The sequence below is a fragment of the Echeneis naucrates genome, unplaced genomic scaffold (assembly GCF_900963305.1).
Source record: "Echeneis naucrates unplaced genomic scaffold, fEcheNa1.1, whole genome shotgun sequence".
Classification (NCBI taxonomy): domain Eukaryota; kingdom Metazoa; phylum Chordata; class Actinopteri; order Carangiformes; family Echeneidae; genus Echeneis; species Echeneis naucrates.
In genome coordinates this window covers 688358-704115 of record NW_021780168.1, presented here as the reverse complement: position 1 = coordinate 704115, position 15758 = coordinate 688358, and the positions used below count along the sequence as shown (strand labels likewise).

Sequence of the window (15758 nt, the reverse complement as noted above, 5' to 3'; positions counted from 1 at the left end):
ATGAATGTCTACCACTGATGTACATCCTCTTTGGACCTTTACTGAACCACAGAGGCTCTGAGCTGCTGAAGCAGGTGAAAAGAACAACTGCCTGATGAAGCCTCCTCTCTGCTCAGGGTTGGATCATGAACCTCTGATTTTTGGGTGGTGGTTGGATGTTATTGGTTTTACCAATACCTGCATGTTTTCATACGCAAGTACGAACTCTGGTTGACTGTGATTCTCATTTCAGCCCACCTGGTGTTGGTATCGTCTTTTACTGGCTTCAGACAAAAAATGCCTGAATTAATGGATTGGTTTTCATTGACAAGAAAGAAACTGGCAGTGTTGGGATTCAAACCCACGCTTCCAAGAACTGAAAGGTATCTGGCAGGACCATGATTGTCTTTTGAGCTTCAGTAACAGAGTGCACTCTACTGTGGAGGTCATGACAAAAAAGTGGGAGGAGTCTTTGATCCCTTTGATGTCATTACAACCTTTGTGACATCACAGAATCAGCATCTCCTTTGATGGTTGCTGATGGAACTCTTCCTGGGGTCCAGATGAAAATGCACATCTGCAGTCAAACAGGTTCAGGTAGCTGCAGAGTCCTACAATAAAACAAACCACAACAACAACCTCAGCTGCAGTTTACACATTACACTTCCATTAACAGATCCTCTGTATATACATGTACTTCAGAGTGGTGCTGTGGCTTAGCTGGTCAAAGCACCTGTCTCGTAAACAGGAGATCCTGGGTTCAAATCCTAGCTCCTGTGACAGCTAAAATACTGATTGGTCTGATGAAGCCTTTTGGATGAGATTAGGACATTGATGATGCTGCTGAATTTAGGTCACCTGCACTTATGTCAACAGTCAGAGCTCCATACACAATAAGAGTACTGAAGAAAAAAACTGTAAACATGAGCTCTGTGTCACTTTCATGCAGCTTGTGTAGAAACAGTTCATTCCATCAGAATGAACCTTCACCTGTTAGGGTAACAGTTTGGTAACAGTCAAAGCTCCATACACAACAACAGTCCTGCTTCTGTTTACCAAAAGGCTCCAAAGCCCACCCAGAGACCTGCTGTGTTTAGTTCACTTGTTGCTGTATCTCCAACAAAGAGCTAAAGTCTTGTGGAGAATGTGGCCATCAATCCCTCTACCTCTCACATGTTAAGCAAGCGCTGTACCATTTGAGCTCATTCCCCTGCTCACACTTTAGGCAGACTCTGGCCACAGCATGCCGGAGACACAGGCACAGCAAAGCCAGAAAGGAGGAATGCCCGCTGCCAAAAGTGGGAAACAGCCACCTGGGTGAAAACCAGGAATCCTCACTGACAGATCATATGGGAAATGACTGTACGACGAGAAGGGTGACGATAAGCAGCTCATGTAGAGGCACCAAGATCGCAGGTTGGTAAAACAGTTAGCTTCGCATTTGTGTGAGGCCCCCGGGTTCAATCCCGGCATCTCCTGCATTTATAATGAAGTGTAGGAAATGCTTAACTGCTTCATATTATCCTGCTTAGTCACTCAAAGAAATTACTGACAACACACATACGTATGTGTGAAAGACAGACCGCAGGCCACTTAAAAGTGAAGGTCTCGAAATGCATTTTGTTTTGTTCACAGTTTGGAAACACATTTTCTGCCATTCTGAGCGACAGCTCTTGCTCTCTCTGTGGACTGGGGAGATCATGACAAAAAAGTGGGAGGAGTCTTTGATCTCTTTGATGTCATTAGAACCTTTGTGACATCACAGAATCAGCATCTCCTTTGATGGTTACTGATGGAACATTTGTGGCATTTATTTTTTTTTTTTTCATTATTTACACACACATTCACACATTCATGTGACAGTTAATGTGACAGTTTATTATATGCTAAAGAAACTTTGGTAAGAGTCATGCTGGTCAGCCACATATGTTGGGGGTATTTTAAGATCCAAATTACATCCCTGTACATCAGAGTGGTGCTGCTACGGAGTGTTGCATTAGTGGCCACCATCACTTCATCACCACCCTAACCCTAACCCAAATGGGAAAGATCCATATTGACAGCATTGTTGCGCTTTGCTACATCTGACCTAAAGATACAAATAAAATAATCTAAATTGGCTTTTATTTGGAAATGCTTGTGTGGTGCGACTGCTCTTGTTCTTTCTGCAGCTCTAAGCGTCAAGGAGTTGAAACGCAGCATAATGATAAAAATAGTCTGTATTTTTTGGGAATTTTTAGGAACATTTTTTGCAGCTCTAGTAGCCTGGCTAGCTCAGTCGGTAGAGCATGAGACTCTTAATCTCAGGGTCGTGGATTCGAGCCCACGTTGGGCGATAAGTAGTTGCTTTTTTTTTAGACCCAAACTTACCCAGCAGAACACTGCCTGGTTATGAGCAGGTTAAAAAGTACTGAGACTTCCACCTGCAGTCTATCCAATGACCACCAGGGGGCTCCACTGGTTGACAAAAACAGTCAGGATGGCCGAGCGGTCCAAGGCGCTGTGTTCAGGTCACAGTCTCATCTGGAGGTGTGGGTTTGGAAACATGTAGTGGACTTAGTTGTGTCTATCCTCGGCTGGGACTTAAACATAATCTCAACACTCAAGTGAGTTGATGAGTTAAAACAAGCAAGGTTAATACTGAAGTATGTTTTCAAGAGTGAAGATCTTCCCTCTTCAGCTAGTGCAGCTTCAGTATGGCATTGTTACTATTGTAATGATGTCATCTTCAAATACAACAAACTTTGGATAGTGACTGCTAAAAAGCTGTTAGCAGAGGATGTTTTCGATCCATCGACTCATTGAAAATGTTGCAATCTCCACATGGATCGTTGGTCTAAGGGTATGATTCTCACTTAGGGTGTGAGAGGTCCTGGGTTCAAACAGGCTGAATGATTTCACAACCAATTCAGATAAAGGTTGTGTATGTTAGCTGGTTAAAGCAGCCTGTGTTTGAATCCCAGCAGTTCCTTGTGGGTGAAGTCAAATGTTGAAATAAACTACTTTTGGGTTTTCATCAGCTGGAGGTCACAATGATCAATATTAATAGAAATAAACACTTGAAATATGTCATTGTGTGTAATGATGTCACAAAATATATTATTTTTACTTTCTGAATGGAATAAAAAGAAATAAATCAAATGATATTATTTCAATGTAATCACATGCACCTGAAATGGGGGGCTGTCTGATAAGCAATTCATTTTGGAACAGGTCAGTAATCAAATAGTGGTTGAATATATTTATCTTATAGCTTTTTGAAGGAATTAAATAGTTCTGTTTCATCCCTTTTACAGTGATTAGTAATCTGTCACTGATTCCATTTTAAAGTAACTTCCCCAACACTGTACGACGGTGCTGACTGCTACAATAATGCTGCCTTTAATCGAAGTTTAGGAACATTTGATGAAAGAATACATTTTGATGATGATTAGAAACAGCTGTTTATTGTTTTTCACTTGTTAGGATCCCCGTTAGCTGTCACTGAGGCAGCAGCTACTCTTCCTGGGGTCCAAATGAAAATGCACATCTGCAGTCAAACAGGTTCAGGTAGATGCAGAGTCCTACATTAAAACAAACCACTTTACCATCAACCTGAACTGCAGTTTACACATTACACTTCCATCACCAGATCCACTGCATAACCCACTAACCCTAACCCTCCACTGCCACTCCACACATCAAATCACATTTATTTGTATAGCGCCAAATCACAACAACGTTGCATCAATCATCTTTACATAAAGAGCAGGTCTAGACAAAACTCTAAAATTATTTAGAGACCCAACAGATGAGCAAGCACTTGGCACCAGTGTCTAGGAAAACCTTCCTTTAAGAGGCAGAAACATCAGGAAGAACCAGGCTCAGGGGGAGAAACCATCTGCCTCGACCGGTTGGGTTGAGAGAGGGAGAGAGAGCTGACACCGTCCTACCAAAGCTGGCATTAACTTTTCTGTTTCCTCACCAGAGACTGGCAGCTGGACACACGTGTCAGGATGGCTCAGTGGTCTGAGGTGCCAGACTCAAGATATTTCACAAACAGCCCTGTCCCAGCCAGGGGTTGATCCTGCAGGTCATCTCTCTCTCTCTCTGTGTGTTTCCTGAAGGCCTCTCTGCCATTTACTAATTAAAATATATTCCTAAAAAAACCAACATGTTTCTGTCATATGATGATGAAATCTAAAGGCTCTCTGATCATCACATTGAGAAGTTCATCTGGTTTGTGATATTTCTTCATATGATAGTGAGGTAAAATGTGTTCAGTGGGATGTGTGTGTATTCAGCAGGACTGACAGCTTCATGTGGGATTCTCACAGAGATGATTCAAACCTGATCACAGTGATCAGTATGGATATACAGTATGTTTGCTGTCAGTGGAGGAAACTCTCAGACAGGACTAATAGTCATGTTTGGGATGTTCCTGGATTTGAGTTGAATGAGTGTAAATTCTCTCTGATTCTAACACACGTTCACACATCCACCTCTATTCAGACATGGAGTTTACATATTGTTTGGAATTCTAATGTGAATGTCACAGACAGCATTTTTTGTCAACACTTATAATTAATGTTAAGACCCAGAAAGCAGCATATTTGATTGGGTATGAGTCAGAACTCATCCACCTTCAGACTGGACATCTTCTGACTGTAGAACTGGAGCTTTTTATACATCTCACTGCAGAACAATAAAGTCCTCTGTGAGTATTGTGTGTCCCACAGTGTACATGACATCTGAGCAGCAATACCTCCACCTGCTGGAGATTTATTATTACTGCAGCTATAAAATATATTTCCTCAGTCTGTAGAATCCAGAAGATTAATGACACACTTTGTCCTGCTGTTATGGAATCAAATCCTACTTTAGGTTTTCTATATATTAAACTCATGAGCTCTGTTGGGGATCAAACAGAAAAAAGGACAGAGGTATGAACGATTTTTTTTTCTTTTGATTAAAAACCTATGTCACAAAAATAACAATTTACATCATTAGGAAATATAACTCCAAAAGAGTTGACAAATACAGTCCCTAACCCTACTGCTGGGATTTGAACCCAGGATCTCCTGTTTACTAGACAGGTCCTTTGACCAACTAAGCCACAGCACCACTCTGATGTACAGGGATGTATTTTGGATCCTAAAATACCCCCAACGTACATGGCTGACCATCATGACGCTTACAAACGTTTCTTTAGCATATAACAAACTGTCACATTAATGTCCTGAACGTGCTCTGTGTAAATAATGAGGTTAATTAAAAAAAAACAAAACGCCACAAACGTTCCATCAGTAACCATCAAAGGAGATGCTGCTTCTGTGATGATTCTCGCTTAGGGTGCGAGAGGTCCGTGGTTCGAATCCCCGACGAGCCCGTCTGTTGCTTTTCAGTCAATAGGGGTGCTAACACTTACACTATGGAGCTGTGTGAGTTTTGCTGAGGTACACAGTTTTGCTGTGAGTGGTGTATATGTATATGTATATGCAGAGGATCTAGTAATGGAAGTGTAATGTGTATGCTGCGGGACGTTCTTTGTCTCTGTATTTGTGAAGATCAGACGGTTACCTGCTTCAACAGTCCTGTCAACCAGGATTATATCTGAAATACCAATAAAATATTGTAATCCACAGCCAGCGTTTTGTTCTTTATGTGAAAGAAGCATCGTGCCCTGCACCTTATATACCATTACAGTCCACTAATGCTACATGCAATGTGGGGATAAAAAAAAAAAAACCTAAGCAAACACTTTGAGAGCACAGATTTCATGACCCCTCTGCAAAATCAAACTTCTGACCAATGTAAGTAAAATGTGTAAAAACTGAGTTCATACAATATAGAATGAGAGACATCATCAATAGTCTGTGAACAGAGTCTGCAGTGCAAAAGTAAAGAAAATCCTCATCTCTGCTCACTAGTTAATTAACATTATCACATTAGAATAGAGTGCCTTTATTGTCATTATACATCAGTACATTAGGAATCATGTGTGTAATTTAGCATCTTCACAAAAGACATAGAAGGGGAATTTGAATTTCCAAAACATTAAAATAATACATCATCTTGATGAAATTTAAAATATTGTTGTCTAAAAACACCTCTGCATACTGTTATGGTTGTTAACTCCTCATCTAGACTAGTTTTCTAGATATTTGAGTTCATTTGAGGTAGTTGAGCCCAGAATACCGTTGTCCTCAAACACACAGCATGAGAGGTGAAAGAAAAGAGGTTTCTTCTCTACTTCAGAGTGGTGCTGGGTTCAAATCCTGGGTCATGGGTTGTCTTACCCCCCATGTAAAATGTTGCAGATATAACAGCTGAAACTTTTCCTATCTGCACAAGCACTTGTTTAGCAATGCTGGGGATTGCACCAAAAGACTCATACATGGAAAGCACACATTCTACCACTGAGCTACAGCTACTGAGCTCTGTATCACATTCATGCAGCTTGTGTAGAAACGGTTCATGCCATCAGAATGAACCTTCACCTGTTACAGTATGTTAGAAGCCCTGTGGTCAGCCATCCAGGGGATGTAGCTCAGTGGTAAAGCGCATGCTTTGCCTGTATGAGGCCTGGGTTCAATTCCTAGAATCTCCTGCATTTATAATGAAGTGTAGGAAATGCTTAACTCTTCCATGTTATCCAGCTGAGTCACTCAAAGAAATCACTGACAACACACAAATGTATGTGTGAAAGACAGACTCCAGGCCGCTTAAAAGTGAAGGTCTTGTCATGTATTTTGTTTTGTTCGCAGTTTGGAAACATATTTTCTGCCATTCTGAGCGACAGTTCTTGCTCTTTCTGTAGCTCAAAGCGTTGAGGAGTTGAAACGCAGCAAAACATATTAAATGACAGAAATAAAGATTTGAAGAAGGAAATATACATCACAGTCTACACATCACCATGACAGCCATCAGCAAGGAGACTTGAATGGCATTCAAAATGTTACACATCACATTTATCATACAGTGAGACTTTCTCTGAGGGGGACAACTTTTAGTCTCCATCTGATGTTCTTTTCATTTAGACTCCATACAGGCTGTTAATGATTACTTTTTTTTGTTCTCTAAATATCCTTGAAACCTGTTTAAGGTTAATTCAACGTTTATCTGGATGTACTGTGTCTGCTTTCAAAGCTGTTGCCAGATCTTTCTGTTTTTTATACACAACTCCAATACCAGTTAGTCAGCAAAACATGATGAGCCAAGTCCACTGTGACAAATAACAAAGGTTTTTTTTTTAGGATAAAGTAAACTGTCACATTAATGTCCTGAATGTGCTGTGTGTAAATAATGAGGTTCATCAAAACAAAGTCAGAACCAGAGCTCAGGCTGTTGGTACACAAACAAAGAAAGGCATACTTGTGGATTCATCTGACCTTTTCCTGTTCCATTAGTAACCATCAAAGGAGATGCTGATTCTGTGATGTCACAAACGTTCTAATGACATCACAGAGATCAAAGACTCCTCCCATATTTTTTGTCATGACCTCCACCATTAATGAAGCTCCAAAGACGATCATGGTATTGTCTTGTTCACACTTGAAATACATATAACAGTCTGTATTTTTTGGCAATTTTTTCAAATATTTTTTGCAGTTATGGCAGCCCAGCTAGCTCAGTCGGTAGCGCATGAGACTTACCCTCAGGGTTGTGGGTGCCCCATGTTGGGTGATGAGCAGTTTCGTTAGATCCAAAGTGACCCAGCAGAACACTGCTTCTGCCAGCTTGCTTTCTTCCACCCTGACTGGTCTGCAGCTCAGCTAACTGCAATGCACTGTGCAATAAAATGTGCATGCACCCCCCAGGTGCATGCGGATCTAACTCAGACAGCTACAGTTATTCCTTTCTACATAAATGCTTTTCTTTGGGGTTGTCCTGCTCAGAAATTCAGTAAAAAATTATGATGATTTGCTATTTTAAATAGATTTCTTCAGATCAGCCCCAACAAAACAACCCAAATCCCTAATCACTGCAGTTAACAGTCCTCTCACCATATGCTAATGGTCCTCATGAATTTAAGAGGATCGTTGTCTGTTCCTGATGGACTAAATGTGTTCTTCATTACAAACCATTACCAAGACCATTGAAACCGCCCAAACAAAGTAGGCAGGCAGCTGTGGGAGTGGTTTCAATCAGGTAGAAGATAAATTCAGGTAAAAGCCTGAAAGGGAGTCCATTGGAACAATGACACAACTGGAAAGTCGCTGCATAGACTCTTGAAGAGAAGATCCTAAGAAAGGTAAAAATGAAAGCTGAATGTGACTTAGCCAATTCAATTGCTCTCTTTTTCCACTGTCAGTGTGAATTGACAAAAACAACAGTAAGTCTTGGAGCCATGTTTTCTTCAGATCTAACTCAGATCACTCCAATCAGAGACACTGATGAAGTCTTTGTGCACAAGTGCTTCTCTTTGGGGTTGTCCTGGATGGAAATTGGATAAAAAAGACGAGGAATGCAATTCCTTCTTTTCTTCGATCACCAGGAGAACAAAGTTTATCAATTTATTGATTGGGGGCAAATAAAGTAGTTTGAAAGTCACAAATGTTACCTTAACTTGAGCACTAACTTGACTGTTGAATTCAGTAAGTGTTACTTGTTGGAGCAGTGCTGACTGACAAAGACAACGACTTCTTCTTAGAATGCAACACTAATAATTTCAAATCAAAAGACGGAAGACTTCCTTTTGTACATGTGCTTCTCTTTGGGGCTGTCCTGGATGCAATTTGGGCAAAAATTAATACATTTCTTCAGATCAGCTGAATTAGTGCATTTGTCACCAACATTTCTCCAACTGAAGCACAGACTTCTGTTCTGAGAGCAGTAAATGCTACTTTGTGGGGTGGTGTTGGTGATTTCAGAAGTCAATCACAAGTCAGCAAGTTTTATCAATGATATGGAGGGTGGAGGGTTAAGAAAGTAGTTAGAAAGTCACAAATGTCACCTTAAAGGGCATATTGCAGGTTAATGACCACATTGAATCAATGTTTAGAAAAATAATATAGGAAATGTTTTGATAAAGTGTCTCATACTGATAATATCTGTATATTTGCTCCACACAAACAGGACTGGCAGTCTTTGTCCCTCAGCTGAAAAGTGAAGGAAGTAAAATGTCCACAGCAGAAGTCCTGCGGGGTTTTGTCACCAACAGACTCGCCACCGCCTGCCGGGAGATCTTAGCGGCCGTGGACAGAATCGTAGCCAGATATGAGGAGGAGGCTTCGGGCTTCAGGCAGGAGATCGACCGGCAGAGGAGCCAGCTGGAGCTGCTGCAGCCCCGAGTCCTGATCCACAAAACGGGTCGGTTGTTTTTATGAATGAGAAAGGCTGAGGACTGTATTTGGCAGATGTAGAATGAAGCAGCTGGAGGAATAACTGTGCTCATATTATAGCTAATAAAGAGGACTCATTATTGAATCGTTTCCTCCAGATGTTCAGCAGCTGATTGTGAAAAAAGAGGTTCCTACTGAGTTCACCCCCAGTCCGGATCCGGAGGATTCAGAGAGTCCAGTCCTTAAACAGGAACAGGAGGAGGACCAGGTACCAGGACTGGAGGAGACCAGGAACCCTGTGAGGCCGTTTCAGGTGAAGAGTGAGGATGAAGAGATGAATGAACCGGCCAGGAGCTGTGATCCACAGAGTCCTCTTCAACCAGATCCAGATCCAGAGGAAGAGGTCTCAGACTCCTCTGATACTGAAATCAGTGAGAATGATTCTAATGAAACCAGAGTGGCCCAGTCAGATGTGAAAATAGATGAAGGTGATGTAAATGTTAGAAGATGTGACAGCAGTGAAAAACCCATCAGCTGCCCTGAGCGTGGGAAAACGTTTAAAAAGAAGTTGAAGAAACAGCACATGGAAGTTCACTCAGAGGAGAGACCGTTTGGCTGCTCATTTTGTGGCAACAGATTTAAGCAGCAAGATTATCTTGAATCACATATGGTAGTCCACACAGAAGAGAAACCCTTCAGCTGTGATGCTTGCGGGAAAAGTTTTAAACTAAAAGGAATCCTTAGTAAACACATGAAGGTCCATTCAGAAGAGAAGCCATTCAGTTGTGATATTTGTGGGAAAAGATTTAAATTCAAGAACAACGTTAAAACACACATGGTAGTCCACACAGAAGAGAACCCTTTCAGCTGTGATGTTTGCGGGAAAAGATTTAAGCTAAAGGGAATCCTTAAAAGGCACATGAAGGTCCACACAGAAGAGAAACCCTTCAGCTGTGATGTTTGTGGGAAAAGATTTGTGTGCAAGAAAATTCTTAGTTTTCACATGCAAGTTCACTCAAAAGAGAGACCGTTTGGCTGCTCATTTTATGAGAACAGATTTAAGCGACAAGATAATCTTGAATCACACATGGTAGTCCACAGAGGAGAGAGACCCTTCAGCTGTGATGTTTGTGGGAAAAGGTTTAAACTACAGAAAACCCTTAAAGTACACATGGTAGTCCACACAGGAGAGAGACCCTTCAGCTGTGATGTTTGTGGGAAAAGGTTTAAACTACAGAAAACCCTTAAAGCACACATGGTAGTCCACACAGAAGAGAAACCCTTCAGCTGTGATATTTGTGGGAAAAGGTTTAAACGAAAGAGAAGCTTAGACAAGCACATGGCGGTCTATACAGGAGAGAAACCATTCAGCCGTGATGTTTGTGGTAAAAGGTTTATACGACAGAAAACCCTTAAATCACACATGGTAGTCCACACATAAGAGAAACCCTTCAGCTGTGATATTTGTGGGAAAAGGTTTAAACGAAAGAGAAGCTTAGACAAGCACATGGCGGTCTATACAGGAGAGAAACCATTCAGCCGTGATGTTTGTGGTAAAAGGTTTATACGACAGAAAACCCTTAAATCACACATGGTAGTCCACACATAAGAGAAACCCTTCAGCTGTGATATTTGTGGGAAAAGGTTTAAACGAAAGAGAAGGTTAGAGAAGCACATGACGGTCCATACAGGAGAGAAACCATTCAGCTGTGATGTTTGTGGTAAAAAATTTAAACTAAGGCAAAACCTGAAATTACACATGAAGGTCCATACAAAAGGGAAACCGTTTGGTTGTGGCGATTGTAAAGAAAAAGACCAAAGTGGCTGACTGCAGGATCTTTGCTGGTTGACCAAAAGTAAACTGTAACATCTTTGGTCAATTTTTTTTACTTTTGCTTTGCTGTTTTTAGTCCTCACTCACATGTATTGGGTCAGTGACTTATATACCAGAAAAATTTCAAAGAATTTAAATAAAACGCATAAAAAATTTAGACTTTTGTTCTACAAATTAATCTTTATAGAAACATGTTTGTTTTTTTTTTTTTTTTAGATTTTTATTTGGAATCAGAAATTATGTGACAATTTGTTGTATTATACCTAAAATCGGCATATTCTGTGATATGAAAATAATATAAACTGAAAATGGATTAAACCTGTAAGTTACTCACTTTATCAAAGTCATTTATCAGAACTAAACTGTGATCCATTATAGTTTTATAAAAATGATTTCAATATGTGTATTATTTTTTAAATCATCACTCCATGTGAGACCTATGCTGTCAGTCTTTCAACATATTTTCTACTTATTGTGATATATTTTGCTATAAATTTCTAAAAATATTTGTGACTCTGATACTGTTTTCTATGTATTCCATGAATGTTTTCAGATTTTATCATTCATAAAGGTATGATATTTCCATATGTTGCAGACCAGATCCACAGGTCACAGTAAGGTCACAGGGATGCTCTGGTACCAAAGAGAGCTCATAAAAATATCACTTGAACAGAAAACAGGAACCAAACAAATGTTTAACAGCAACAAACCCCCGAGCTTTGAGCCTTAAAACTGTAAAGATGCCAGAGTAATTTATGATTGGCTGAAGAAACCTACATCAGACTTACTCCCCCACAGGAAAAGGATCATTTACATAAAACCCCCACAAAGGGACTCTGAATTCAGGTGGTAACAACAGCTATCATCCAGGATCGATAGTTGGTTATCACCTCCCACCAAACAAAGTATAAAGGCACCTTGCTGCCCTGAGGTGCTCCCAGCAGGACCTCACTTCACTCAGATTATCAAGGAAAACATTTCAGCTCTCCCCTCAAACCGAAAAGGGTGGAGGCCTAGAGATAACGCAGACTCACACCATAAATCCCCTCACACCCAAACCTGGACTGATAACTAGTGTTCCGCTGATTGGTATATATAAAGGGTATGTATGCCATTAAATATAAATGGTTCAGCTGTCCATGTTGCAGTCACTCTTTTACTTACTCTGGGTTCCAAGCCTCGTTGGTGCAGTAGGCAGCGTGTCAGTCTCATAATCTGAAGGTGGTGAGTTGGAGCCTCTCACCTTTAGTTCCACTCCCATTTTTTCTCATGAACTCCACCATAGAGTGCTCACTGTTAATGAAGCTCAAAAGGCAATCAAGGTACTGCCATCACTTCTTGTATTACAGGTTTTGCTTGCAGTCTCTGCACTAGAGAGACAGTAGTCTAGTGTTGGTTGCTGTGTTGAGCAGATGGTGATTGCCCTTTTTTTACAGGAGACAAACTTTGGTGAGAGTCGTGATGGTCAGGAAATGACATTGGCAACGTAACACTAAGGGCTCGTCCGGGGTTTGAAAGCAGGACCTCTCGCACCCAAAGCAAGAATCATACACCTAGACCAACGAGCCATTAGCTGCAAGAGTTTGTCTGTCTAATGTAACTGAGTTAGATGTAACAAACTTAAGTTTCCAATGAGGACTCTGCTAACCATGTCTGTTCAACATGCTGCAGCTGCCACATTCATGCAGCTTGTGTAGACACAGTTTATTCCATCAGAGCCATCAAATCCAGTATACCATGCAGGGGATGTTTGTGATATTTCTTCATATGATAGTGAGGTATCACAGAGGATCACAGTGATCAGTATGGATATACAGTATGTTTGCTGTCAGTGGAGGAAACGCTCAGACAGGACTAATAGTCATGTTTGGGATGTTCCTGGATTTGAGTTGAATGAGTTTCTCTCATTTTCTCTGATTTTAACACACGTTCACACATCCACCTCTATTCAGACATGGAGTTTACATATAGTTTGGAATTCTAATGTGAATGTCACAGACAGCATTTTTTGTCAACACTTGTTCTTTTAATTAATGTTAAAACCTAAAAAGCAGCATATTTGATTGATTGTTGTACCAACCTGAAGATGATCAGTGTTTATAGTTCATAACCTGATCACAGATCAATAATCAGCCATTGGAAGACGCTCTGAAACTTTCTTCTGCAGTCAGAACTCATCCACCTTCAGACTGGACATCTTCTGACTGTAGAACTGGAGCTTTTTATACATCTCACTGCAGCACAATAAAGTCCTCTGTGAGTATTGTGTGTCCCACAGTGTACATGACATCTGAGCAGCAATCTATCAGAACATGAACTCCTCGGTCTGTAGAATCCAGAAGATTAATGACACACTTTGTCCTGCTGTTATGGAATCAAATCCTACTTTAGGTTTTTTATATATTAAACTCATGAGCACTGTTGGGGATCAAACAGAAAAGGACAAATGTATTAAACAAGATTTTTCTTTTCTTTTAATTAACAGACAACATGTCACAACAAAGAAAAATTTACATAATTCTGAAGTAAAACTAAAAAAATGGGCAAAAACAGGCCCTGTTTAAGAAACGTTAACTAAGCATAAGGAGACTGAAGCTTAAACATTAATAAACAGAACATACTGACTCAGAAATGGCACACTGTAATTTACAACATTTCCTGTAATAGCATATGCACAACTTGATATTTGGAGGAAATCATTTGCCTCGTAAGTAAAACTGCAGTTTTTCCTGAACTTCAGGGGCCGAAGTAGCAATCGTGTGCGTTGCATGATACCCAGCTCTACTCTGGATCCAGCCTGTGTACAAAATCAGATGAATGTGATGGCTGATGATGACTGAGCTCTTCGTGTAACACATCATGGATTCTAGGTCTCCCACATGAATGCCTTTTATAGCAGGCATTGTTTCCTAATGCTGAAATGAGAGAATGAACAAACAGTTTCTACCAACACAACAGAATTGTTGTGTAAATCTAAAATTGTTGTAAATCTAAATCTAAATCTCATCCAGACAGGGACTTCCAACATTTATGCGAAACCGCAAAACTGGGACATTTGAAACTTGAAACAGGATGTGTTAGAAAACTAAATCACCTATTATATTATTACAGATGTGACACAGGAAATGATCATCACAATGTTTAAATCGAAAAATTGTCTGCTCTGACTAATTTACTTTTCTGTTTTAAAAAGCAATTTTCCGGCAATAACTTAGTGGAAGTGTGACGTAGTCACCAGATTTTTGTCTGTTCTGGGGAATATTGCTTACTGAAAGTAGTGACGTCATTTGGAGCGTTTTCATTGATCCGATTCTGAGTGTTACATTTGTCCCGTCTTACTTTAGTAACACTGCCATGTTTGAGTTGAAATAAGTTCAGTGACTCTTTAAAATGATCGCGGTACTGATGCTAATCCCGTTAGCCGGTCTATAGAGTTTTCTATTGCATGTTAGCATTAAGCTAATGTTGGGTTAAAGTACTTTGAATGCTATTTTAAATATGTAATTTGTGGTTTTATTCTGTGGATGACAAAGTTACTCTTTCATTTTATTATTTTCTCTTTCGGAGAGCCGAATCTTCAGAGAATCCGTGCAGACAGGGGGGTTATTTTGATGGACACACCATGAGGCCCATCACATGAGAGGACAAACTGATGTTTTCACAATAATATTCAGCTGGTAAATTGACATAGATATGAAGTTTTACAGGTGACCAAAAAGAGACGTTTTCTTTGCTCTACAACGTAACTTTGTGAAAATAACATGTCTGTGGTTGTTTTCTGATCCCTCCTTCGTTTCTTCATGTCTTCTGTTTGTGTCTCTCTCTCGGAGTGATGTTGTTACTGAAGCCGACTCTGACCCCTCACTGAGCGGGTCGGTGCGGAGAAACACTCCGTTACCTCCGACAGCTGAGCGGTATCGCTTCTCGGCCTTTTGGCTAAGATCAAGTGTAGTATCTGTTCTTATCAGTTTAATATCTGATACGTCCCCTACCCGGGGACCATATATTAAATAGATTTTTAGAACAGGGAGATGGAATAGGGGCTTGCTCCGTCCACTCCACGCATCGACCTGGTATTGCAGTATCTCCAGGAACGGTGCACTCCCTCTGTGTGTTCAATACAAGTCCTGTTCAGCTCAACATCACCTTAAACACATGATGTTGTCTTCATGTGTGTAACGCTGAGTGTACAGAGTGTTCATGTTCAGTTTATGGTTTTAGAATCAGTGATGCATTCATGTAGAAACATCAGTTTAATGTTGCAGCTGGTTTCATCAGGTTATATTATGCTGACCAGACTGAATCAATAAAGTTTAGTTTCAACACGTCATCGTTTAAATGTTGGTTGTATTTTGCATTTGTCAGCTGAATCCACAGATTCACTGAAATGATGAAGTAAATCCAGGAAAGGAAAAACATTTGGCTCTGAATCTCAATGTAGATTTGAACAAAGAGCTCCAGCTGAAGAAAACAATGCTGTCTGTTTCCAGATGATGAAGAACTCAGTTCTCAGTTGATGCTCAGTTATCTCCATCTAGTGGACAGATGGTAGAAGTTGATTCCTGAAAAGAGGAAGTGACTTTTCCTCAGATCAAACTGTTGAAGGAGAACGAGCAGCTTCTTCCTCACTGACTCACTCAACCTCTGTCTCCTGGGTTTGGATTTAGGTCTGGGTCTGGTTC

The 15758-nt window shown here is 40.4% G+C and overlaps 2 non-coding genes across 2 annotated transcripts; both read left to right on the top strand.

The window, feature by feature from the left end:
- The first annotated feature begins 2242 nt into the window (after nucleotides 1–2242).
- On the top strand, nucleotides 2243–2314 carry trnak-cuu (transfer RNA lysine (anticodon CUU)). Its single transcript has one exon. It is a non-coding gene; the product is annotated as a tRNA-Lys (tRNA).
- A 12678-nt stretch (nucleotides 2315–14992) lies between these two features.
- On the top strand, nucleotides 14993–15183 carry LOC115038433 (U2 spliceosomal RNA). The gene has a single exon (XR_003840554.1). It is a non-coding gene; the product is annotated as a U2 spliceosomal RNA (small nuclear RNA).
- Nucleotides 15184–15758: the final 575 nt, after the last annotated feature.